The sequence below is a fragment of the Triturus cristatus genome, chromosome 6 (assembly GCF_964204655.1).
Source record: "Triturus cristatus chromosome 6, aTriCri1.1, whole genome shotgun sequence".
Lineage (NCBI taxonomy): Eukaryota > Metazoa > Chordata > Amphibia > Caudata > Salamandridae > Triturus > Triturus cristatus.
In genome coordinates this window covers 869,976,519-870,001,948 of record NC_140589.1, presented here as the reverse complement: position 1 = coordinate 870,001,948, position 25,430 = coordinate 869,976,519, and the positions used below count along the sequence as shown (strand labels likewise).

General features: G+C 43.4%; 1 protein-coding gene across 1 annotated transcript in view; it reads right to left on the bottom strand.

Annotated features, from left to right (window-relative positions):
- The window catches only part of KIF26B (kinesin family member 26B), a 699,050-nt gene that overhangs the window by 180,456 nt on the left and 493,164 nt on the right, over nucleotides 1-25,430 (bottom strand). The gene's annotated exons all lie outside the window — the stretch shown is intronic.

Here is a 25,430-nt window from a genome sequence, read left to right as displayed (position 1 = left end):
AAAAATAAATTCTTCGGTAGTGTGGATCCTACATTTGGATCAAAATTCTGACTTTTATAGTGTTCGCACTGGGTTGCAAGAGTACACTTCGAAAATTATGTACACTTGGAAAATTATGACTGTGGCAGATTTCTTTAAATATGTTAATGCATAACATTTTATTCATAAACTTTAGCAGATTTTTCTAATCTGAAAGGCCCATGTACCCGCTCCTACTTTTGAGCCTAAATTTGTAAATCCACACATTAAACCATTCTGACATATTTTGTCAATTACAAGTGCACCAGTAAATTTCCTACAATCCGGATTCTGTTACTCAGAATTAGGAATCTGGGTGCTCAAAGTGGACCCGGTTTTCCTTGTAAACAAGAAATGTACTTCGCTTTCTCTGCCATTGCAGCTGTATCCGAGCCCGTTAATGACTATTTGGGTGTCTTAACATTGTTTGCTCCTAACAGCCACTTTGTACAGATACAACTTGTGAAAAGGCATGCAAAGGCAAAATGATCAAAGCTAACCATGTACATCTGTATTTTTTACCCAGCTAATAGATTTATTGAATTTCATCCACATGCGACCACTGTCTGCCCTTGCAGTCCCACTCACTCTGCTTGATCTTGCCAAGTTAGTTATCAATTCTGGAAACAAGCCAGACAAAGAATAGACAACAATGTATGGGAGAAGGCCCCAAAGTCTAAGCTGGGCGGTCTTTTAAGAGCATTTTGATCAGCTTCAATAACCTAGCAATGCATTTAGTAAGAAAAGTAATTTCAGTGCACAATACATAAAGTAAGAAACTGAGACACAAAGAAAAATGGGCTGAATGAAGCGAATATCTAGTTCAACCTAGTAGCCATATGGAAACATTATTGGGTAAAAACTGGTATCTAATGTGAGAAACTGGCCCAATCATCCAGCTATATATAGTTCCAAAGGTGTAGTGTTTATGGATGCATAATCATTAACTACAATATGGGGTTGTTTACGTTTTACCAGACATGATACCTCAGACTATAAAAGAATAAAGAAGAGATCACAGAAATTATATTTTAAATAAAGTACATAATATTCAAATAAAAAATATTCATCATGTATCAGTCAGACGTGAGGTCCCAATTAGGTTTGTGGCCTCCATGAAAATATCATTCCAATTTGTAATATCCCTTGATGATATGCAGCACCAAAATCGGCTTCCGCGTTGAGTCAGTGAAGGGCAAGTTGGGCAGCAACCAGGTTACAGGATAACCACTTGTGCCTTATAAAGCCATTTTGTTCTGGGGGATTACTTGCCTATTTGATACACTCTTTTAAGGCTCACTTAGGTATGTTCTAACTGCTCCCAGTCACACCGACAACTCCATTTAAGGAAGTTCCATTTATTCTAATCTCAGGCATGACAGGGCTTGACCATGTCTGCCATTACTCATAGTCTAGGTTACGCTATCAACATAAGGTACAGGTTTGCCGAGGTAATTCCCCTTGCGTGCTGCTATTTGGCCATCTGCTTCTTGCTGAATCCATGAAGCCACAGCTGTAATGAGCGTACAAGGTAAATGCATCCTGAGGCACGCTCAGTGAGCTGTGCGTCTAAATAAAAGAAGCTACACAAACGAGGCTGTTTTCCATTAGGAAAAGATAGAGAGGTGAAGTGATTGCATATTCATTCAAGCAATTAAAGGGACAATATTGTTGCATTTGTTTTAAGGTATACAGTTGATTAATGACATTAAGGCCCAGAATGACAGTTGAAGAATCTCTACAAAAACAAACATAAAATTGTCTTCGCATCACTGGAAAAATACTAGGATGGGTTCAGAGTGGACTCATAACTAACAAACATTGACAAAGCAAATAGGGCTTGCCTATGCAAGCGTTTGGCTTTGCCAATGTGTTTTAGCCATGTTATACACAAGCGTGGCAGCTGTTCAGCATTCAAGGTTTTTGGCGTGGATTGGCAAAGAGTGGCATAGAGTGGAGTGGTTTAGAGCATTGAGGAGGGCATAGAGTGAAGTGCTGTAGAGTGGCATTGAGTGTCGTAGAATAGACTGTCGTAGAGTGAAGTGTCATGAAGTAGAGTGAAGGGTTAGAGTTGTGTCAAGTTCAGTGGCGTGATGTTGAGTGGAGTGATGTAGAATGGTGAAGAGTGGAGGGCGTAGAATAGAGGAGGGTAGAGTGTCATGGCAAATTGGAGTAGAGTGTTGTAGAGTGCAGAAGAGTGTTGTAGAATGGGGTAGAGTGGAGTAGAGTGCAGGGATGTAGGGTAGAATAGAGTGGCGTGGAAATGTGTGGCATGGAACAGAGTGACAAGGCATAGAGTGGCGGGGCATAGAGTGGCAGGTTGCAGAGAAAGGGGTTTAGAGTGGAGTATAGTGGCCTAAAGTGAAGTGGCATAGAGTGTTGTAGAATAGAGTGTTGTAGAGTAGTGTCAGAGAGTGGAGAGGCACAGTGCGCAGGTGATGAGAGTGGAGGGGAGAGGAGTAGAGTGTTGTAGAGCTCCTAGAGTGGAGTGTTGTGGAGTGGAGTAGAGTGTCATGGAGTGGAGTAGAGTGTCAGAGTGTCGCGCTGCAGAGTGAAGTAGAGTGGAGTTACATTGTGTAGAGTGTCATAGATTGGAGTGGAGTGGCATAGCAAGGAGTGGCGTAGAGTGGCACAGAGTGTCGAAGAGTGGAGTGTCATGGATTGTGACAGAGTGGAGTGTCGGAGAGTAGACTGATGTCGAATGAAGCAGAGTGTCATAGAGTATCCTGGAGGGTCATAGAGAGGAGGGTGGTAGAGTGAAGGGTGGCAGAGTGGAGTAAAGTGTCACAGAGTGGAGAAGAGTGGAATGGAGTAGAGTGTTATAGAGTAGAGTATCATGGAGTGGAGTGGGGTGCTATGGAGTGGAGTACAATGGCCTAGAGTGAAGTGGCATAGAGTGAAGTGTCGTAGAGTGGAGTGGAGCGTGGTAGAGTAGAGTGGCATAGAGAGGAGTATCATAGAGCAGAGTAGAGTGGCACCAAGTGGAGTGGTGCAGAGTGGAGTAGCATAGAGTGGAGTGGCACAGAGTAGAGTGGTGTAGAAGGGAGGAGTGTTGCTTTTAGCCAAGCTTTAATGGAAAAGAAGCGGGCAATGTTCTTGTGGTAGCCTATTGTAATTTACAGACAGCACATTTTCCATTGAAATGGGAACTACATTTGCACAAACACACAGTTTTACCGATTAAACTATATTGACTACTAATGATAAAAATTGGGTTTCAGTGAATATTTATCGTTTGTGCATCACCAAGTAAACTATCCTGATTAAAATCTTTGTTTACATCACACTTCAGAATTGCAAAAAAATGTGCCTCACTTCTTTTGTTTGCTTTCCTAACTGCTGAATGTGCACAGTTCAGTTACAGGCACTAACATTTTGTTATGTGTTACAAAACAATAACATCCTACAGCGTTTCCTTGTAACACTTCCTATACCCAGCAAGATTGTCTCATAATTCACTCTACTCTTCTTTCTCTTCTTTCTCTGACTGTAAAGTGAGAGGACTTTGCAAATACCAATCACTGTGTTAAAAAATAAGCAGTAGTTTGTCAGAAGACGTAGCCTGACATTTGACCTCTGACTTTGAAGGGGAAGAAAATGCACAGCATTTCAAGGCCTCTTTATTCAAATGACCCACCAGTAGGTCGTGACCCAAAGTTTGGGAAACACTGGTCTGAGGAGTAAATCCAGCCCAGATAGTGTACTCCAACATTCGAAACGGGTCAGACGTTAACTTAATCCTTTCCTGAATCATCTACCTTCAACTGGACCTTCTTACTGGCCACTTTAAGGGTACTGTCCTCTTTAGTGGTTTTCTAGAGATATTTGCATTAGGCCTGGGCAAAAATTTCGTTCCGGTCGCGGAAATTGCGATAATTTGACATTTTTGCGTTCCGCGGAGAGCGCGAAAATGTCAAAAATTCCGGTTTCCGCAGCTTGGCGATAATTTGTTTCTTGCTCGCGCTGTAAAATGATACATTCTCGCGCGCGCGCGATCGCCTTACCTGAATCCCTGCGTTCGCCGACAAGTTTTCTTGATCCGGTCGCGTTCTCCATGAGATGTTGTATTGTTTTTAGCCATTTGCGCTGTCTCGCGACAGTTCGCGCCCGCAGTGACGTCATGCGTCGCGCGATCACGTCTTTCTTCTCGCGATCATGCACCGCGAGAACAACTCAAAACAAGATGGCCGCGCCCGCAAGCAGCCACATGGGTAAGTTGGCGACCCGCAACCATGCAGAAAATCGCGCGAACATGCCGGAAAAAAACTTCCGCATCTTCGCGATATTTCTGCTTGTTTGCGATAATTTTAAACATTCTCGCGATAATTTGCGAAGGTTAATTCCGCAAATTCCGCCCACCCCTAATTTGCATACTCTCCTGTGTTAGCAGTATCTTGAGAAATAATGTTCACAGACTCAAAGATACTGTTTCACCCCAGTGCTGTGTATTCCTCCCCTATGCCCTTTCCTCACATTTAACAAGGAATTTAAAATTGCTTTATTGTTCTAACTTTGATCTCATTTTCAACTTGTATATTTGTCCTACATAAGAACCAATTGTGGTTCTAGCATTGTTCTCTGCAAAACACTTCCATGCCTATGGGCCTAGTTTGTGCTCTAGAAAACCTAAAACAAAAAAATGAATAAATATCTAGGACAGAACCCACCTAGCACAAACCATTTTCAAAACAACCGAACGCACTTGGTTCCATGACATGTACTTTAATCAGGCACTGATTTGTACTTTCTTGAATTCAAGGTATTTTTCAAATTCCCATAAGAGCAAGGAGGATTTATAAACTGTGTGCTATTATTCCTTCCTCCAGTTGAATTCTTTCTAATTAAAGGGTTTAGGAGATAACGCTCACTAATCATAAGGTCACTCAGGATCTGCTGGAAAGAGGACATCTTAGTTCAAGTAATTGGCAGAGGTTGTTGGCACAGCTGCATCTAAACCACTGAATGGCTACCTTGATAAGATTTTACTTGCATGCCAAAACAACGCACTCCAGGGGCACCTAAAATCATGTAATATTTCAGTGCTAATTATTTGATAGCAGACTGTCTGCAGTGAGTTCAACAGATATTTAGGAAATTGGCAGTAGTGTACCTGTGTCCATGATCTCCTTTTCACTAAATCCTTGAAGGAAGGTCAGCTAGCACATTCCGGCGTACGGAGGAAAAGTTGCTCCACTTATACACAATTAACAAAATGACTGACAAATAAATGATGGCATTTCACAATATATAAATATGTTTGCCTACCATCATTGAACTGTATGAATTAATAAGTGAACATATTAGATAGGATCTTTATTTGATACATATCTAATAGTGCCAGGGTAAGATCCAGTGATGTTTTACTTGAAACTTATTGATAAACAAACTTCAGAGTGGGTCTAAACATTCTATTTTCTGAACGTTGTTAAGGGGAAATAGACCGCTCAAATTTAGGAAACAGTTGAAGACGCACTTCTTTAAGGAACATTATTTCACAAACCAAAAACCACCTTCCTCTCCGAGCACTTATTGATGGCTGAAACGCGTCATACAACATGTTTGGAATAATAAATTATTGAAAGAGCACTATTTATTGAAGTCCGTGCCCACTTCTGTGCAAGGAGTTGCATTTGGGATTGTTGAACAAACAAACATACATCTTTCCTAGGTTTTGGCTGTTGTTCTGAACTTTGGATATGTTTTATTGTGAACTACACTTTATATGTGAAAAGAATAAACCAGGTTCCCATGCAATGCTACTTTTCATGACGTGAGTAGTCTCAATGGGATTCATTTGGAGGACACTGCGCCTTGTTCTTTTGAAACCGGCCTCTTTTAGTCAGTCATATTGAACAACCTACATTAATGCTCTCAGCTCGCTCCGATTGCCTTGACACTGCAGTTGCAGTGGCTCTCATGCAGGCAACAAAAGGCCCTCCTCAACTCCTAGACAAATACCTGACCTCACTACAATTCTAAGACACTTCTAGGGTAAGGGATTGGTCAAGTTAGGGGAAATAGCATCTGTGCAATTGACTGCATAAATGTTAAATATTGGAGAACATTAGATGACTAAATAAAGTTATCATGAGGCTTTAAAAAAAAGGTGCAGTAGAAAAAGAAAAAAGTAAGTAGTATGAAGTAACTGTATTCACCTTGCCTATAAAGCGAGATCAACATTTCTAAAGGCCCGTGCAGCATCCGCAGTACTGATACTGTAAGATTCAAGACCCAGAAGTGCAAGCTGTACAAACACCACTACACTACGACAAAAACGATATAAGATCATGAAAAAAGGCAAGATTGAATCTGCATTCCGCCATGTCTGACTTAAAAGGTGTTAAGCTGGATGACAGAAAAAATACTTGAGGGAAAATAGAAATCTTAGATAATGTACTTCAGATAAGAACGCCCCGATTTCAAAGCTCTAAAGCAGGTGCCATGAGCGAAAATAAAAGTCATTTCAAGGCCTGTAGTAAAAATCGTCCCACGGGAATCTAGAATATACGGCTTTTAGTACCAATAATTGTCATAATGATATGTGATTGTGAGGCTTCTGCTGAAAGCTGTCTGCAGCATTAAGAGACTTGTACTCTTTGTGCCTGCGTTTTTTTTTCTCATTCTAATGTGCTATTTATTTTTTCTAAAAACAAATCTACTACAAGTAACTTGCAATTCCGTTACCTGAAATGCTCTGTTATCTCCTCTGCAAGCGTCCTTTATCCCAGGAGCTGGAGGTGTGTTTTTTAAACAAAGGAACTGCTTCAGCAAGGCTGGCTGTTAGGAAGCTGGAGGTGCCCGCGACCGCTGTATTTTCACTGCACTAATGGGCAATTATGCCGCGATAATGGAATGCTTCCCTCAACCGGAACTGATTGGTGCATTTTAGTCGGACAATAGGCATTAGGTATGGACATGAGCACAGTAGCTTCCTTACAGCTCAAAACTTTAAAATCAAAAGATCTGGAATGTGTGTTGTTTTTGGGGTGGGGGGGCACTAATATTTCAATAAGAATGGGGTTCGGTAATTCCAAATCTGTGAGTAGAGAGGCGACCTGCTCTTAAAGCGGCCATGAGATGACCAAAGGAAACCCTACTATTTGTAGAAATAACGTCAATATTGAAGCTGAACACAAGCATTCAAATTGAATTGAATCTATTAAATTGAAAGTGGGCCACAGTTGCTCGAATTCGTTTTAAAACAAGCATTGGCAAAGCCAGCAGGTCTGGTGTTAGCCGTCAGCCTTTTGCCTTTGTCAATGCTTGTTTTGCATTGTCATGGTTTTTGCAAAGCTTTATTGTTGGGGACGCTGTCTGACTGGTCCTTGTTTATATAAAAAAAAATTGGTTTTAAGCAAAGCATTTTTTACGTCAAAAACCACACGTTGTCAAAGTTAGTATATGGCATTTCCAGAAACGCCTTTGTGTGTGGATGTGCTCTTTGTGAAGGGGCAGAATCATGTCAAGTTAAGATAGCCAATGACTGAAGTGGGCTGACCCACTGCCCATGCTATATGTTGTAGTGGGCAGACGAAAACCGTGAGTGACACAATAACACACCGGTGGATGAAGACGGCTGGCTGAAAGACTGCATAAATGTATTATGCATATAATTTTAGTCACATCAAAAGATCTTGGCTCATGGCTGTTGTTGATTTCTACTGTCACTAAAATAATTGCCTTTTGTTTCTACCTTTGTCAGGGAGATATTCCAGTTGTTCCCTTTTTTTAAATCCCTGGTCACCCTACTATGTTTTTAGCACCGCCATGCACACAGTGATTTTAAATTGGCCAACTCCCTCTTCAATCACATAATCCCAGCTGCCTGCTTATTTATTTTTCTAAATGATACTATTGGACCCTCTTCAAGATCCTTCTACCTATTGCCCCGTACAATACCCGTCTTCTTGCCCATTCTTTCTCTATCGATTATATCTACCCTCTCTTTTAGAGTTCAAGCTTATAAGCCCCAATGTGACCTTTTCCAGTTTGTTGTAGTAGATAAACTGCCAAAAAACCCGTTCTCTGATGATATTTTCTTTTTAATTTGTGGACTGTTTTGTTATTATTTGACATTTACATAGCAAACAATCTACTACTAAGGAGACATCATAAGATTACGTGTTATAATCTACTTGTTGGTTAATGCATCCTCCCTATTGTTGTTCTCTGCCTTGCTGCTCAGCCAATGGTGATGTCATTGGAATGTTCAGAGTGTTTGTGCTTGAGGAAGAATCAGTAGGAGTGGATGGGCTGAGCAGCAAGGAGGCCGCTCCTGGTGGGGCATCACATGGATCTTACCATCATCCTGTAACCTCTGAATGAAGAAGTAACCTGATGAATAAATCCATTACCTTTATTTACAAGACTTGTCTACGTACTATCCTTCATTGTAACATTAAGGAATTGTCATATTTTTACAACAGCAGCAGCGTGATTCAATACACTTTTGTGGACTTTTATTATTTTGTCAATTAAGAAACTATTGAAACAACTTGATTATTTGTCAAGTTGAAGGTTAGGCAGTCTAGTATCCTAAGGTAGGATTTCAAGTTTTTTCCCCACAAAATTAATATATCTCTGCTCTTGATGCTGGCAGGCCAGTGCTTGATGTGAGCCGGTGGTTTCCGGTGCTCGACACCGACACTTTACTGTCAGCACTGGCACTTATGACCGTCTGCACATGGTGGCACTGTCAGTCGAATTTAGAGATGAGGGAAACAGCAGTTTATTAATTTAGTACACAATTTAAAAAAAAGTCTAATACCTACAAACAAGGACGTCTTTATAGGTTTGGGGGCATAGAATCGTCACACTTTTAAGAGAGTGCTGATTAGTAGTGTGCTGGTGCTGGTATGGCACCCGTGACCGAGGCAAAGGGTGGTGCAAGCTTACAGTGGACTCCCGACGAGGGCCCTGGCACTTATTTTGTTTTTTTACAAACTAAGCACTGTGGCAGGCATGATCAGGTGCATTGAGACTCTGCTTCTCATGTATCCCATATGCAATCACAACCACTCTTCAATTGAACCAGCTTACTCTCAATACAAGGCATCATTATTTAATGCCACTTCTGAGCAAATACATCAATGTGATGCCAAAGCACACTAGTGAGTGATGCTTTCTGGGTGCTGTCGTCCTTGTATCTAATTCTGGAGAAGCCCAAAAGAAAATTGATCATTTTAGAACGTCATCTTTTAGGCTGATTATGTCAGGATATTAGTATCCAAAGTGACACACGATGGTATGACTACCTCAAGCTAATGCGTGCCAAGCTATACTTGGCACGCATTCCAGTGGAGCAAAAATCCATCAATCACACCATCCACAGATTCATGATAACTCTCATTTTTAAAGTAAAACAGGACCGCTTGGGGGTAATTAGCACAGGTTAAAAAAAAATCAACTAAACATTTAAAAAGTGGGATGTATACACTTAAGAAGGAAAACTCAAACTAAAAAGTAGATTTTCAATAGGACTGGAAGTGATTATCTAAGGTCTGGTTGAAGTTCATTATCTCTGGTACCACACTCTAAGATGAGCGGCCAACCACACAAGTAGGTATATAATATTTTCAGTTTAGACAAGCACACTCCCTCTGTGGATGCAGTTGCTGGCTTTCTCGTGGACTAATCAAGACTACAAATATAGAGGGCCCGTAACCTGCAAAGCTTTACCAGCCATTAGGAAAAGCTTGAACGCATCACAGGATGTTACAGTTAACCAGTACAAATGACCCAAGATGGGGGTATAACATTGAAGCAAGAGTCTCATTAATTTAGGTTCAGCCTTCTGTACTAGTCAAAGTCTTCTAGGGAGATACAAAGGGCACTTTGCAATGTATTAGCATGATGGTGTCAACCAATAATTCAAGACTAGGGGCTTGATTTCGATCTCGGCAGACATGTTATTTCGTCACAACGGTGACAGATATCCCATTCCCCAAAATATAAATTCCATTATATCCTATGGGATTTATATTTCGAAAGACGGGATATCCGTCACCGCTGTGACGGGGTAACCCATCAGTCGAGTTCTAAATCAAGCCCTAGGTGTGGACAAGAATGATTGCAAACCAAGCCCCCAAATTGTCCTCTGATATAAAGACCCAGTTTGACCACTACTGCTATTTGACCCTTCTTTAGGATTGCTTTTTTGCTACCATGAGCGGGAGAGAGTGAGACATACAGACAGACAGAGAGAAAGTCAACCAACACAACTAAATTTCAAAATTTAACAGAATGAAAATGCAATTACTATCTCAATAGAAAATTTCGTGATGACAGCGAAAAAATTGCAAAGCTTACTACAAATGTGAACTCAGTGGGGCACTTCCCCCAAAAGACAGCACATGAACACTATGAATGAAGGATGATGGAACAGAAACTCCAGTGACCATGATATGCAGCAGCATATCTGGACAGCGTGCAAGCTGTTGGCATTATTGCCTTCTCCATCTTGGACAGCAAGTCTAGGTTGCAAACTCACTTCTCTAATTACTGGCTGAACAAGGAGAGACAGCTGTTGCTTTGGGCACTCTGCTTGTCACTCTATGGTACTCCCCTCATCAATCACATACCCGCCTTCTGTTGGACCTGTGAGTCACGCAAGGCCTGGGGAGCCGCGAAGGGGGCGCGCGTTGGGAGGGGGGGGCTTGGAGACTGCAGCTATTGAGCTGTACAGGCACTCCATCAATATAGTGGTGGTCCCTGGCCGCAAAACAGCCTTACTGGAGGTTAATGAAGAGTAGGCTTCGTAATTTCTCACTGTTACAGCTGTAAATAATGGATGCAGGCACATTTTCTCTGTGATGGCTAGAAAGTAATATTACGCTACAACATCTTAGGACTGTTCGCGCACGCCATTGGCCTTGTTTGTGAAATTAATATTTGCTTTGCCGTGATAGATGTAGATCGAAAAGGTACTTACAATGCAGCCTCTTTCTCCCAGGGATATAGATTTATTTACTAAGAGCGCTACCATGTGCTTTTCAGAGAGCATTAAGAGCATGCTAGCCTTTTTCAGAACTCCCTGAGAGCATTATCACTGGGAGATGATTAATATTGCAGTGTGTGCCAGCTTAAATATGCTGCCCATCACAGGGATATTAGAAGGAGGATGTAAATACCCTCCTTTCAAAAAAGAAAACGCTCCAAGAAATAAAAGTCAGACACTGCATGCATAACACATTGACTTACAATTTTGCAGGATACTTGTTTTGCATAATATGGCACTAAATACGTCATACTCTGGCCACTTTATGGCACTTGCGTTTATACATGTATTAGTGTCTATATTACATATTAGGGAATTGGAAAGGTTCCAATCTCATATGTGTGTGTGGTTTTTATATATGCGGTTTATGCCAATTCTTATACATTATTTCCCATATCTAACAGGAATTGCAACATTCCTGTGACTCAATTTGAATAATTCAGAATAATAAACAAGTACATACACACGAACACACATACACATATATTTAGTATATTCATTGATGCGTAGTCTAAAAGAGAATATATGGCAACATAAACACACATGCATATATTGGGTTCATAAGCAATGAGTGTACACCCTCAGTGGTACCTGAAGGGTGACTGCTCCATAGAGATGGTAGTGTCTGGCAGACACCTGTGATTGAAGATGCAATGCAATTGGTTCCAGTAGATAAGTCAGAAAGAACTGACAGAATTTCAAGCTTGAGGCCGTTAGCTTGGCGAAAGGGAGTATAGGATACACTTCATAGGGCAAATAACACAACAGATAAACATTCTATACCCGCACCACAAATAAACCCAGAACAAATATCAGAGAACCGGCATCAACCATAACAGTATTCCACGAAATGGACGCCATCTAAATTAGGAATAGGCACGTAACTTGCTGTATCATAATTACTGCAAAATTACGCGAGGTTACGCATAATTACATTATTAGAGTAATTTGGCATTTAGCGCCATTTTCTTAGCACAAAATACCCCCTAGCGTCCAAAATGGACCTGAGGGTGAATTTTGCTACAAGAAATAGCGTTAAATGCAACAGAACACTAATAGCAGTGTGATTGTTCCCCAATTTACTCCTGGCATTTAGCATTATTTTCTTAGTGCAAAATGCACCATCGTGTCATAAGTGGATGCAAGGATACATTTTGCGCTAAGAAAATCGTGCTAAATGCTAAAAAAAAACATGAACAGCGGCTAAATTAACTGTTTCTGTGCCCCCCCCCCCCCCTCCAAATTACTCTTAATTGTGCGAGCAGGCATAAAGAGCAAAGCGGAATTGCCACAATTACTCAGATTACTCCGGTGTAATTTAATTTACTCCCAGGCCTAATCTAAATCAGAATATGGAGCAGTCAGTCCATTTCGGATTCTCTTCTTTTGATGTGATGTGTAAGTTTAATAGGTTGAACTGTTATAACATGTGTACCCCACTTGGCCTTTCTATATGTCTTTCATTAAATATAATACTGTTTGCCCATCTGCCTCTAATCTTTTCAGATCCAGAGTCCAGGGGTCTTCAATCTATGCCTGGGTCATGTCTTAAAGTGTACCAGTCTTTTTCAGAATCACCATGTTTAAGTATGTCTTTTCGAAAATTCTCTTTGTTCATCTTTCCATTCCCCATTCTACTATTATCACCCTGCCATTTTGCTGTCACTAAAATATTCCCACCTGTTCCTTCTACCATCCATAGCTCGGCAACAGGGCAACTGGTCTTTAAAGCGACAAAGAACAAGTGGCGGCTATCTTAAATAAAAATGGTGAAGCGTGAAAGCACACCACTCACCATAAATTCAGGAGTGGGAGCACGACTGGTGTAACACTTCTCTTTGCTGTCCACAAGCAGGAAAAGGAAGGACTTCCTTCCTGCTTGTGGAACGCAACTCAACCAATCCTGGAGCTGCTCTCATGCTGTGAAAGCAGCTCCAGGATTGGTGGGAGCAGGCTCACCCAGCGCTCATTTTGAGGTTGGGGGCCTGTGCCAGCAATCCCCAGGCTGTTTCACAGCCTTTGGAATGCTGGGTCTACAGTGGGCATGTTGGACTGTCCGTCTAAAGACGGCCAGCCAGTCCGACATGCGTACTGTAGACCACTGCTGTCATCCTGTATTTGCAGGATTCAGCCCCACCATCACGCTGTACACAGCCCGAGCCGGTGAGGTGGCAAATATATAAAATGGCATTGACATGCCATTTTATACATCTGTGTTTGCCTACTGCGCTCGCAGTAGGCAGGGCGACACTCCTCTGCTTTTTAGGAGGATAAACGCCTGCAAAGCACCCGGTACAGTTGTAAATGCTCCATCAAGAGATAACAGTTATCGCCTTACCTTCTGGAAGGGAAAGGAAATGAGCAGTAAAAGTAGAATGCTTCAGAGTCGATCCAGGTAAAGGTGAAGCAAACAACATTAAACGGGCCGGATGAATTTGAAGATGCACACGTCCATCAAGCCTACACTGACCAAGTCTCAATTGCAGCTGCAGCAAGTACCACAAGAAAGAGAAATGTAGTCATTCATGACCTATCCTGTGCTCTGTAGCTGCAGTTTATTAGGGCGTGCCAGTTACTAAATCGTAGCAGGAGGTCTGAGGATAAGAGCAAAATGTGGTTTTTAGGTCTGGCATGATAGTGCATTTGTCTGCCCAACCTACTGTGACTATTTCTATAAAATGTACTTAAAGTGGCATTGGCTCCACTCGGTGGAACATTTCTCTCTTTCTTTATGCTATTGGCTGTTTGATTTATCATTCTGTCTCAGATGGAGTGCTTACATTGCATTGCATGAAGAACTATTTTACATTTCAAAAGTACAGCGAATCATCATGTTCAATTCTTTAACCCATAGAAGCATTCTACATAAAAGACAAATGCTACTTGTCTTTTTTTGTTTTGTTGCTGTAGCATGTTCTGTATATGTTTTAGGTAGGGCTCAATTACAAGCCAGACCTATTTTTACTGTGAATGCTTGTTTAGCGTGGGGCTTCTCTAGGATGTTGATGGAGCAGCCCCAGGATAAGTGAAACCGGTTTCATACAGAATCGTGAGCTGGGTGAAAGTCTTGCGACACGGGTTCAACATCAACCCACCATTTGCAAGATTTCCCATAAGCTTCTTTTCAGTATTCCAGTCCCTCAAGGCTAGCCGGGCAGAGATCATTCTGCATTTGGGGGCTTTTCGGAAGGCACACTGGAGCCCACTCGCAACAAATATTATTAGTGAGTGTGCAACGGGTGCCTATACAGAATTGTGTTTTTATATGTTTTTCCTATTAGAAAGGAGTCTAGCAGTTTTATCAAAGAGACACTACTGTAATTAATAGGACCTTTGTATGGGGCATCTGAGACCAGCAGGAGGGCATGGGAGGACTCTGTAGCCTGTCTGAGTGCGGTATACAAGGATGAATCGAAGTGAGTGTTGATATGAACTGCTCTTGCTGAAGCATGGCTGGATTGACTGCAGGCCTACCTTACCCACAGAGTTAATGAGAAAGTCACAACATACTGGAAAGCATAGTTAAAATGTACACCTTAAATTGCAATATTAAGCATATATATATAATATATATATATATAACATCTTAAACAACATACAAGTTGTGTCACCTTTAGCACCCGAAACCTTGCTGTTCACTCCCTCTCGCTTGGTCTGAAAATAGGAAGTGATGTGGCAGAAAATGAGGTGCTGCCGCTGTAGACATAGAAATGGGTGCAAATTCAACAGAAAACAGGAATTGACATCTATGTTGGGTAGAATTTGTTTAGTGCGCAACTGCCACTAGCACTCGATTGCAGCACTCAGTCTTTATGAAGCGGTTACGGGTGGATATGCCTGTCTGGATAAAAAGGTGTGTAGTAGTAGATTGCCCTATGTGGGAAGAGTTGGGTGCAGTGCATGAGGTAGTGGCACATGATCTGGTCATTGGCGCTGCTGGTTTGCATGCTATAGGAATATATGTGTGGTGGTTGGGAATGTTGGCGCACAGTAATTATATATATATGTAGAGAGAGAGAGAGAGAGAGAGAGAGAGAGAGATAAATATCGATGTTCATAAGTGCCCAGTGCTACTAGGAGGAGGGCGAGCCACCCAATCTTATACTGCTGGACTGATTCCAAGTGGAATATAGGATTCTCCGAGCACTCAGGAAGACGGTAGTTGCGGTCACGGTTTCAGCATGTGTTCTCTTTATTGAACTCCAATTATTCCATTCTGTCCTCGCCTTTACGTGTTTATTTTCCCATGTGTTTCGTCTATGGCTGATACAGTGACCACTGTCACTGTATCAGCCAGAGATGAAACACGTGTGGGCAAGGGCAGAATGGAATAATTGGAGTTCAATAAAAAGAACACATGCTGAAACCGCAACCTCATCTACTGTCTTCTTGTATGCATGCTACATGGGAAGCACAAATGGAAAAGCTTTGCTCCAAAGACAAACAGGTTTTCAACTTTGTTTTGGCCGTTTATGGAAGTGCTTACACAAGAAAACACGTGGATTTGTTCACGAAGCATCAACACAAACGGATTTCATATAGTTGTGTGCATATTTTAAAACAGGATATCAATTATGAATTTCAGTGGTACTGCTCTTTTAATGAATCTAGTTAAAGGATTTAGGTGGCTCTAGGATACAGCCCTGAAAATGTTGGGTGTGGTGATCAGTCGCGACTGGAAGCCATGACCACCTGAAAGTGCTACATGAATATGTTGAAGTTGGTTGGTCATAAACCCGTGTAATTCCTGCCTACTGGTGTATGTTAAGGTTTGAATTGCAGATGCACCCTAATTTCTTTTCAAACTGTAAAATATTTTTTCGCTTGCTGGCATCTCTTCCCCTACCCACATAGAAAGTCCCGAGCCTTTCAGTGTTTGTCACATCCAATGGGCAAATCTAGGCATTTTTTGGCATCAAAGTTCAGTGTACAAATTGGATAGGAAAAAATATAAGAATGTTGATGAAAAACCGTAAAGTTGTGCCATTGTGGCTTTTTGCAAACGTTCTCAATGGCTTCCATCTACCCATTGCAAAGGAACATCTTTATTTCTCCCTCAAACCCTAAACTTACAACTGCGGTTAAATCGTCTCTATTTGTGGATCTTGGAAGGGGTCATAGATTTAATATACAGATTGAAATGTCTGACAGTAATCATGATCTGCCGTTTGCACCATGGCACTTTTACTCTTCTAAGCCGAATTTCTATAAATCACACCCAATATAAACAGGCTTTAATACACCATCTCTTCAAGAGACAAGGTCTGAATACTGCAAGCCTTTATGATTACTACACCATTTAGGAATGTGCTCACATTTTTGGCTGCATTGGTAAATTTGTTTTTCTCATTACAGCTCAGTAGACACAACTAGGAGAGCAGATTAACAGGTTGGCAAAAGGTCAGTTTTCCGTCAGCTTCCTGTTTCTTATATTCTTTCCCTGTGGTGTAATCCATAATGATAGATTCTGATCTACATCTTTTGTGAATAGGTCGGTCGACTGTGAAGTCAGCGGTCCGGTAGGTATCTTCTCTTTGAAGCCCACAACATGATATCATGAGTTCCAGGTAGGACTCAGGTCTGCCCCATCAGACACTATGCAAGCGATGTTGAGAGACCAATCACGATTTTCAGCATTAGAGAAGCAAATATAATTCAAATGTATACATCTGTTTTCGAGCAGTCAGCAAACCGACTTAATTTAATTAAGTGGACAGGATGCACACTATGCCAGAACGTAAGTGCAAGCTTGCAGAGAGGTAGTATAGGTTCCCAAAGGAAAGGAAACACATTCATTTTAATTTGGTCCTTGTCGAGCACCGTAGTAAAATCATTGTGCTGAAAGATACATGGCTAACTGTAGCCGACCCCCAAAAAATTGACAGGATTAGTTGAAAAGTGTTCAAATCCTGGAAACACGTAGTTAGTGATCCCAGCACGTTCAAGCAATTTTTTTCCAGACCCTCTACAAAGCACTTTCAAATATTTTAGGATTCCAAAATTAGCAGGTAGACAGGTAGCTTCACCGCTGAAGTGTTTCTCACGGGTTTAAACAGCTGGCTTCCCAGAGGCAATGCAGTATAGTTCACATGGCATGCACGGCATACGCAGACCAGTATTATTTGAGGTATGTTCAGAGCCAGGTGTAAATCAAGGTCACTTACGGTTTCCTCCAGTGCTTCAAATGGGCCGGTGCTATCAGGTACTCAGTACCTGCAGTCTTTAATTTGGAAGGACTAATACCGGCACCTCTCATCACTCTGGGACAAGGAGTGCTTGTACTTCAGTATTCCCATTTCAAGCACTGGTTTACTCTCACACAACCACAAAACAGGTGCCAATACCATTTGTGCGCTAATTCGTTATTTTTTGAGGTGATGTACAACTCTAACGTAAAACCTGGAGAAGACCTGGCACAAATGTTTTTTCACACCAGGGCATTTTTGTCATTGTGATTTGCACACCTGGACCCTATGCAGAAGGAACAATACTTACATCTGCTGTCCTTAACAAATAAAGCATTTCAGGGCTAAAACAGGTGCAAATACCGTTCGAACCCTTAATTCCATTACTGCAAGAGTCCAAATGATCCTGTATATGTTCCTCTCAGACCTGTCAGAGGAAGTGAAAAGTATGATTTACTTTTAAGAAAATGTATCCAAGCATGATCCGATATCTGATGCATGGAATCATTTTAGTTATCTCTTTTCACAAACTTTCTTTTTTTGTTGAACTCTAGCCTCAAAGACAAATCTATTTTGACTGTGGTCTGAACTCTGGAGGCAAAATGATTAAATCTCGCATTATGAGTGGCCTCTTACTTCTGATGGGACTGTAACAGCGGAGCGGGTTCTTGTCCTAATGTAATCACAAGACCCGTGAAAACACTGTACCGGATATCTCTAGGTGAAAATGGGACAATGCTGTGGGAATCAGACCCAGAATTTCCAACTTCAGGGTTCCATCTCTAATTCCCCAGTGATTGTGCACCCTCAGAGTGACTGTTACCCTGGTATCGATAGCTCACCCAAGGGTCCTCCCTCAGCCCTACACTCTTCAACGTCTACATGGCTCCGCTCGCCCCCATCGTCAGAACCTACGGAATCAACATTGTGTCATAAGCAGACGACACCCAACTCATCCTCTCCCTATCCAACTAACCCAATACCGCCAGACACAATTTTCGAGAAGGCATGGAAGCCATCGCCAAATGGATGAAAAACAGCTGCCTACAACTAAATACCAACAAAACAGAAGTACTCATCATGGGCCCAAACCCCGACGCATGGAACGACACCTGGTGGCCCCCGCCCTCGGAAGCCCGCCCACCCCCACGGACCACGCACGCCACCTGGGAATCATCCTGGACTCCAAGCTCAAAATGGACCGCCAGATCATCTCCGTCTCATCCTCCTGCTTCCACACCTTCCGCCTGCTACGTAAGACCTTCAAATGGATCCCCCTCGAACACAGAAAGACCGTCACTCACGCCCTGGTCACCAGCAGACTTGACTACGGCAATGCACTATACACCGGAATAAACAAAAACCTCACCCGCAAGCTACAGAACATCCAGAACGCCGCCGCAAGACTGGTCCTCTACCTGCCAAGACACTGCCACATCTCCCAGCACCTGCGCACACTCCACTGGCTCCCCATCGAAGCTAGAGTCACCTTCAAGATGCTAACCCACGGCCACAAGGCCCTCCACGACACCGGACCAGCATACCTGAACAGCTGACTCAAACTCCACGCACCCCAGAGGACCCTACGATCTGCCAAGCTCTCCTACGCTGTGCCACACAGGAAAGACCAGATCGGAGGCCGCTCCTTCTCCTTCCTCACAGCCAGAGCCTGGAACGCCCTGCCGCTCCACCTCAGACAGACAGCATCGCTCCCCATCTTCGCAAGAAACCTCAAAACCTGGCTCTTCGACAGACCCCCCTCTTGATGGACTGGAGCCTGCTAATGACAAAAAAAGACCTGGTCAATTTCAGACACTCATCATCAGGGCTCCTGACATCCTTAAGTGAGTATATTCACAATGGCCGCAACTACTGCAATCACGCACGAAGAAAAGAACGCGACATTTAAAAAGTGCCGGCTCACCCGGAGTGAAGCGACCACTTGATGTGAAACTGCTTCATTAAAAACAGTGTGAACGCAGGAACGTTCTGTACCTCTTTCTTCCCCAATTAGTTTGAAGGGGTGCATTAATGAATAGAACAAATTGAGGAACCGGGAGCTATCGCCTGGCAAACCATTAATCATAAGTTCTTATTACTCTATATGCTGCTCCTAAGGGATGCAGAAGAAGGTCTGAGGCTGAAATGTGTGGCCTGTGGGCGCAGATGCCCCCCACCACCATACCCAAGGTGTACTGCAATTGTGAAGTGTCTACTTTCCGCCAATATGCAAGTGCAGCGATACTGCTACACATGAAGAAGCTTGTGTTTGCGCATGATGACGCTCGGCACAGGGCATGAATAAGTGATGGGGACATTTGACTAAGTGGATTTGCATAATTTAAAACAGAGCGACAAAAGGTGGCAAATGCAACTCAACATGGATGAGCACACTGAAGCAAGCTTCTAATCAGACGTACTGGCACACTCTGCCAAATAGGAAAGCATTATCAGCAGTATGCCCAGGAGACCCCGGGGAAGTGGAGCAGGAAGAGAGCGATTTAGAAATGGACAGTGTCTGAGAGGCACTTGAGAAGGGCACAGACAGATGAGAACAAGACTCACTGCATTGGGATTTCATCTTACAAATAATGAAGGGAGCCCGGCCAGCCCACAGATGTACCAGACGTCTAAGTAACTGGCTTAAGCACAGACCGGCAGATTCAACATGCACAAAGACACATGTTTAGCCCTAAGAGGTGGTATTCACCTAAAAATATAGGACTTTAGTCTTAGACTTTAGGTGGTGGCCAGGATTCCTCCGTAAAGGCGACAATCGCTCACCTGATAAATATGGTCTCCAGTGAGCATATGTTTAATCTTGTAATATCTGCCAACCCCACCCCAATGCCGGTATTTAATTTCAGTTTTAACTACCGTTAAATTTACATTTCTTAAACACGCAAAATAAGAACTACGAAGAAACACTACTTCAATGGCACATGGCATTTAACTATAAAGAATTCTTATGCCATATTGTTGGTTTTGGTAATATCTGCAATTTATGAGGGCTTTGTGTCACCTCATGATATTGTGCCAGGTTCGTTGTAAAAACTACATTTCAATCCTTTTCTAGTAAACATTTAGGTTGTTTAATTATGTGACTCCACCCACGAGTTGACTATTTTGCTAACTCCAAAAAAAGAACATTGCCACAAATAAATTCACAAATGTTGTTCTCAGAATAATACTGTGAAAAGTTTCAAACAAAACGAACCTAAAATTGTTCATTTGTGAAACGAAACAATCAGTTTCTCCTCCATTCTTCAATGTGGTGCTAGTATGCTAACCAAAAACGATTAAACTCCAACTATTTTCCATTGTTATTTGTAAGAGTTCAATTGGTCAAGTAACCAAATCAATCAATCAAATAATTTGTAAAGCGCACTACATACCCGCAAGGGTTTCAAGGCGCTGAGGGTGGGGAGTGGGGGGTGCTGTTGCTACTGGTCGAACAGCCAGGTCTTGAGTCGTCTCCTGAAGGTTAGAAGGTCATTGGTTTGTCGTAGGTTGAGGAGGAGGGTGTTCCAGGTCTTGGCGGCGTGGTGGGAGAAGGATCTGCCTCCGGCTGTGGATCTACGGATGCGTGGGACGGTAGCCAGGGAGAGGTCTGCGGAGCGGAGTTTCCTGTTGGGTACGTAGAAGGAGAGTCGACTGTTGAGGTAGGCTGGGCCGGTCTTGTGGAGTGCCTTGTGTGCGTGGATCAGGAGCTTGAAGGAGATTCTTTTGTCGACGGGGAGCCAGTGCAGGTTCCTCAGGTGGGGGGTGATGTGGTCGCGGCGCGGGATGTCGAGGATCAGGCGTGCAGAGGCATTCTGGATTCTTTGCAGTCTGTTGATGAGCTTGGTCGGGGCTCCGGCGTAGAGGGCGTTTCCATAGTCGAGCCTGCTGCTGACTAGGGCCTGGGTGACTGTTTTCCTTGTGTCTGTCGGGATCCATCTGTAGATCTTGCGGAGCATATGGAGGGTGTTGAAGCAAGTGGAGGAGACAGCGTTGACTTGTTTGGTCATGGTGAGTTTCGAGTCGAGGATGACTTCCAGGTTGCGTGCGTGGTTGGTAGGTGTGGGGGGTGTCCCCAGCGATGCGGGCCACCAGGAGTCGTTCCATGCTGAGGGGTTGGGCCCGAGGATGAGGATCTCCGTCTTGTCTGTGTTCAGCTTAAGGCGGCTATCCTGACAAAACTGAGCAGTCAAATAAATGGTACTTGGAACACCCTATTATGGGATCTTCAGGCAAGCTGCAGTTCAGTTGAGAAGAATTCAGTGAAAATATTTTCAGACAGTGGAGTAGAAATCTTTTGATTCAATTTACTAATGTAACTTATGTGTAACCACTACATTTGGCAACACCTATGTTTTCCTTCACTTTAATTACACATATTCATGTTAGATGTATCAGTTTTACATTGCGTTCCTCAGTTTTGGAATACCTGCCATGGAAAACAGATTTGCTAAATTATATTTATCACCGAATATAATAACAGGAGCAAATTTATCAAATTAAAGGAGTTAAATTAAACATTTCTTACTTTTTATAATCGATCATAGGTGGTCTAACTAGAGTTTTATGCTGGTCAGATACTTCCTTAAATGGGGCAGGGCCCTAGAACTGTGTGTTTTTCAAACACCAATTGTGCATAACCAATGCAATTGAGTTCAAGTGCCTTGAGTTCATCAAGTATGAAAAAACCTGAACTCCTAGATCTTATCCTAGTTCCTGTGTAATAGAAAGACAGAATTCTTGGTAGAACAAAACAAATGTAGGTGGATCAAGCATGGATTTAGGAGAGCTTTACTTGAGAACAACTGCAGCAGAAATGTTTCTTTCGCTCCTTTGAGAATTTCAATGGTCTTATCATACATGTTGTTGAAAATTATCACCGAACAGAAAGCCAGCTATGGGAGGGAGTGCTGCACACATAAAGGGTTATAGTTACCAGAATAGGTCTGTGGGCCATTCTGGTACAGACTCTCGAATCTAAATTAAAGTAATAATGTCTAAAGAAAGCCTGAAGAGATTTCCTCTTAATCGCTTTGCTTTGCACATTTCAACAAGGTAAGTTTGTATACATCTTTTGAAGTGACTGCACTCCCTTATGCAAAATAGGCTGTGGCCATGCTTTAAAGATGTGAATTCCTGGTCACATAATGCAGTTTAATGCATAAGACTAACAATCTTCAGGTTCATCCGTCTGAGATTGTCTTCAGCCGAGGATTTTAACCACAAGACGAAAATTAGTCTTGTCTCGCCAAATGACTGGTTTGCGTACGGCATTGACTTAAGAGTTCTCTTTGTACCAAGTGTAGATTGTTTGTTCTGCAGGACCAAGGTACTAAGGAAGGAGCATGTGGGTATAGCATGGATACCATGGATATCAGGATATAACATTGATCCGATGGCTTGCATGCTTAAAGAACCAAACCATATCTAGGAAAGCATCAACGTGTTCGTCAACCAAGAACCAGGATTTTATTTTACCAAGTCTTCTGGTGGAATAGCTAAAATAAATATATGCACTTGCAACGTGTTTAGTACCAAACCAATATCACACGTTTGACAAATGAAAACTAAAATACCGCAAAGCTCGGTAAGAAAAACACTAAACACCCAAGGCACATGTGGGGCACCAAATAATAAGGAATTTTTGTTTCAATGCATAGAGACTAATGGAGAGCACATTTTATAAAACATTTCCTAATGTGGCCTTTTATTATAGGAAAGTATTACACTGAGGAGAATTCTTATGTCTTGGTATGGAAGATGTCCATTTGGCATGTCACATGAGTGAGCACATTTACATATTAACCAAATATCGAAACGCTCCCATGTTCTTCTCTCTGGTACCCTAGCTTACTAACTTTCACACAGTCTGGTGGAACAGATCCACACCAGTATTCCAAGACTATAGCAACACTTATAAAAGACATCATGATGGAGACAGGCAGAGAATCTTCCCTTTTATCTATGACTACAACTACACTGCTGGATTACCAGCTGCACAGACAAGCTTACACCCCTCGGCCACCCCGACAGACAACGCCCCCTGAGGGCCGCCTGGTTCACCACCGACCTCCAAGAAGCCAGACGCTCCTGCAAAAGTCTCAAGAAACAATGGAGATACAGCAAAACCACCACAGACCAGACCACCTACAAGCACACGATAACAGAAGACCACCAGCTCATAAAAGCTACCAAGATGACCTTCATCCAGAACAAAATCCTCACCAACGCGAGAAACTCAAAAGACTCTTCAACATCATTCAGCAGTTCACCAAAACCCCCAGCGAAGCCACGGACATTTCACCGTCCCAGGACCTCTGCAACAAGCTCGGCTCCTACTTCCATCTGAAAATGAAGGTCCTCTACGACAACTTCAGCGAACAGACTCCAGAAACCACCCTCCCCCCCCCGCATTGACAGCCAGCCCGCCATCTGGACACCGGTCACCACCAAAGACACGACCATGAAAAGCACCCACTCAGGAGCCCCACGGACCCGTGCCCTCCCCACATCTTCCACAGAGCTGCCGCCGCCATTGCACCTGAACTACACCGCACCATCAACGCCACTTTCGAATCTGGCATCATCCCCGATGACTGGAAGCAGCAAAACCAACGGCTGACCCAACGGACCTGAAAAACTACTGGCTCATCTCTCTCCTTCCCTTTGCAGCCAAAGTCACCAAGAAATTTGTCAACGCCCAGCTGACCACCTTCATCGAAGAGAACGCGATCCTCGACCCCTCCCAGTCCGGATTCCACAGCAACCACAGCACCGAAACCGCCCTCCTCGCCGCCACCGACGACATCCGCATCCTACTCGACCAGGGCCACACCGCGACCCTCATCCTGCTAGACCTCTCTGCAGCCTCCAACACCGTCAACCATCGCACTCTGGCAGCCAGACTCAACTACGCCAGGGTACGGGGAAATGCCCTTGACTGGAACCGCTCTTTCCTCTCCGGCAGAACCCAAAGGATCAGACTCCCACCCTACCTCTCCGAACCCACAGAGATCAACTGCGGAGTACCCCAAAGATCATTGCTCAGCCCCATGCTCTTCAACATCTACAAGGCCCCCCTCGCCACCATCGTCAGACAACATGGGCTCAGCATAGTATCCTATGCCGACGACACACAGCTCATCCTCTTCCTCACAATGAACCCCGAAGACTACATACTCAGCTTCCAGGAAGGAATGAAAGACGTTGCAGCCTGGATGAGCAACAGCCACCTAAAGCTCAACTATGAGAAGACAGAGGCCCTCGGACCCTCCCCCACTGCTTGGGACAACACCTGGTGGCCCTCCACCCTCAGAAACTCTCCCAACCCGATGGACCAGGCCCAGAACCTCAGCATCTTTCTAGACTCCTCCCTCACCATGTCAGATCAACGCCGTCGCCTCCACCTGTTTCAACTCCCTCCACAAGGCCTTCAAGTGGATCCTGCCCGTAGCCAAAAAGACCGTCACCCACGCACTCATAACTAGCAGACTGGACTACAGAAACGCCCTCTACGTTGGAATCAACAAATCCCTGCTACACAAACTCCTGACCATCCAGAACACCTCAGCCAGACTAGTCGTCGGCACTCCACGACATGAGCACATGACCCAACACCTGCTAGACCTCCACTGGCTCCCCGTCGAGAAGAGAGTAACTTTCAAGCTACTCACCCATGCCTACGAATCCCTCCACATCGGACCCGAATACCTCAACGAAAGAATCTCTTTCACGCCCCCAAAAGAAACCTCCGCTCTGCCTAGTTTGCCCTAACAGTGACCCTGCGCATCTGCTGAGCCAGAGCAGGGGGACGAGCCTTCTACTATGTAGCAGCCAAAGCATGGAACGAGCTCCCAGTCAACATCAGACGCTCCCCTACCCTGCACACCTTCAGGAAGAGCCTTAAGACCTGGCTTTTCGGCTGACCCGGAGCTGCACCCCCCACCCCCCAGCGCCTTGTGACCCTCACGGGTGAGCAGCGCGCTTTACAAGCCCCTAATTGATTGGATTGATTGATTGATTGATGACAGGATGTCAGGGCTGTTGGCCAGTGTAACGAAAGGGACCTGAAATATTTTAAGATGATCTGTGTACTAGATCTTTCTGGCCAGTGTTGTAATTGCAAATATCATGCCCAGAATATTTGGTTGTGTTATCTGTTTTTAGTATAGCACAACAGTTGCCACTTTTGACACATACTGGCAGTTTGAAGATTCACTGTTGATGTTGTG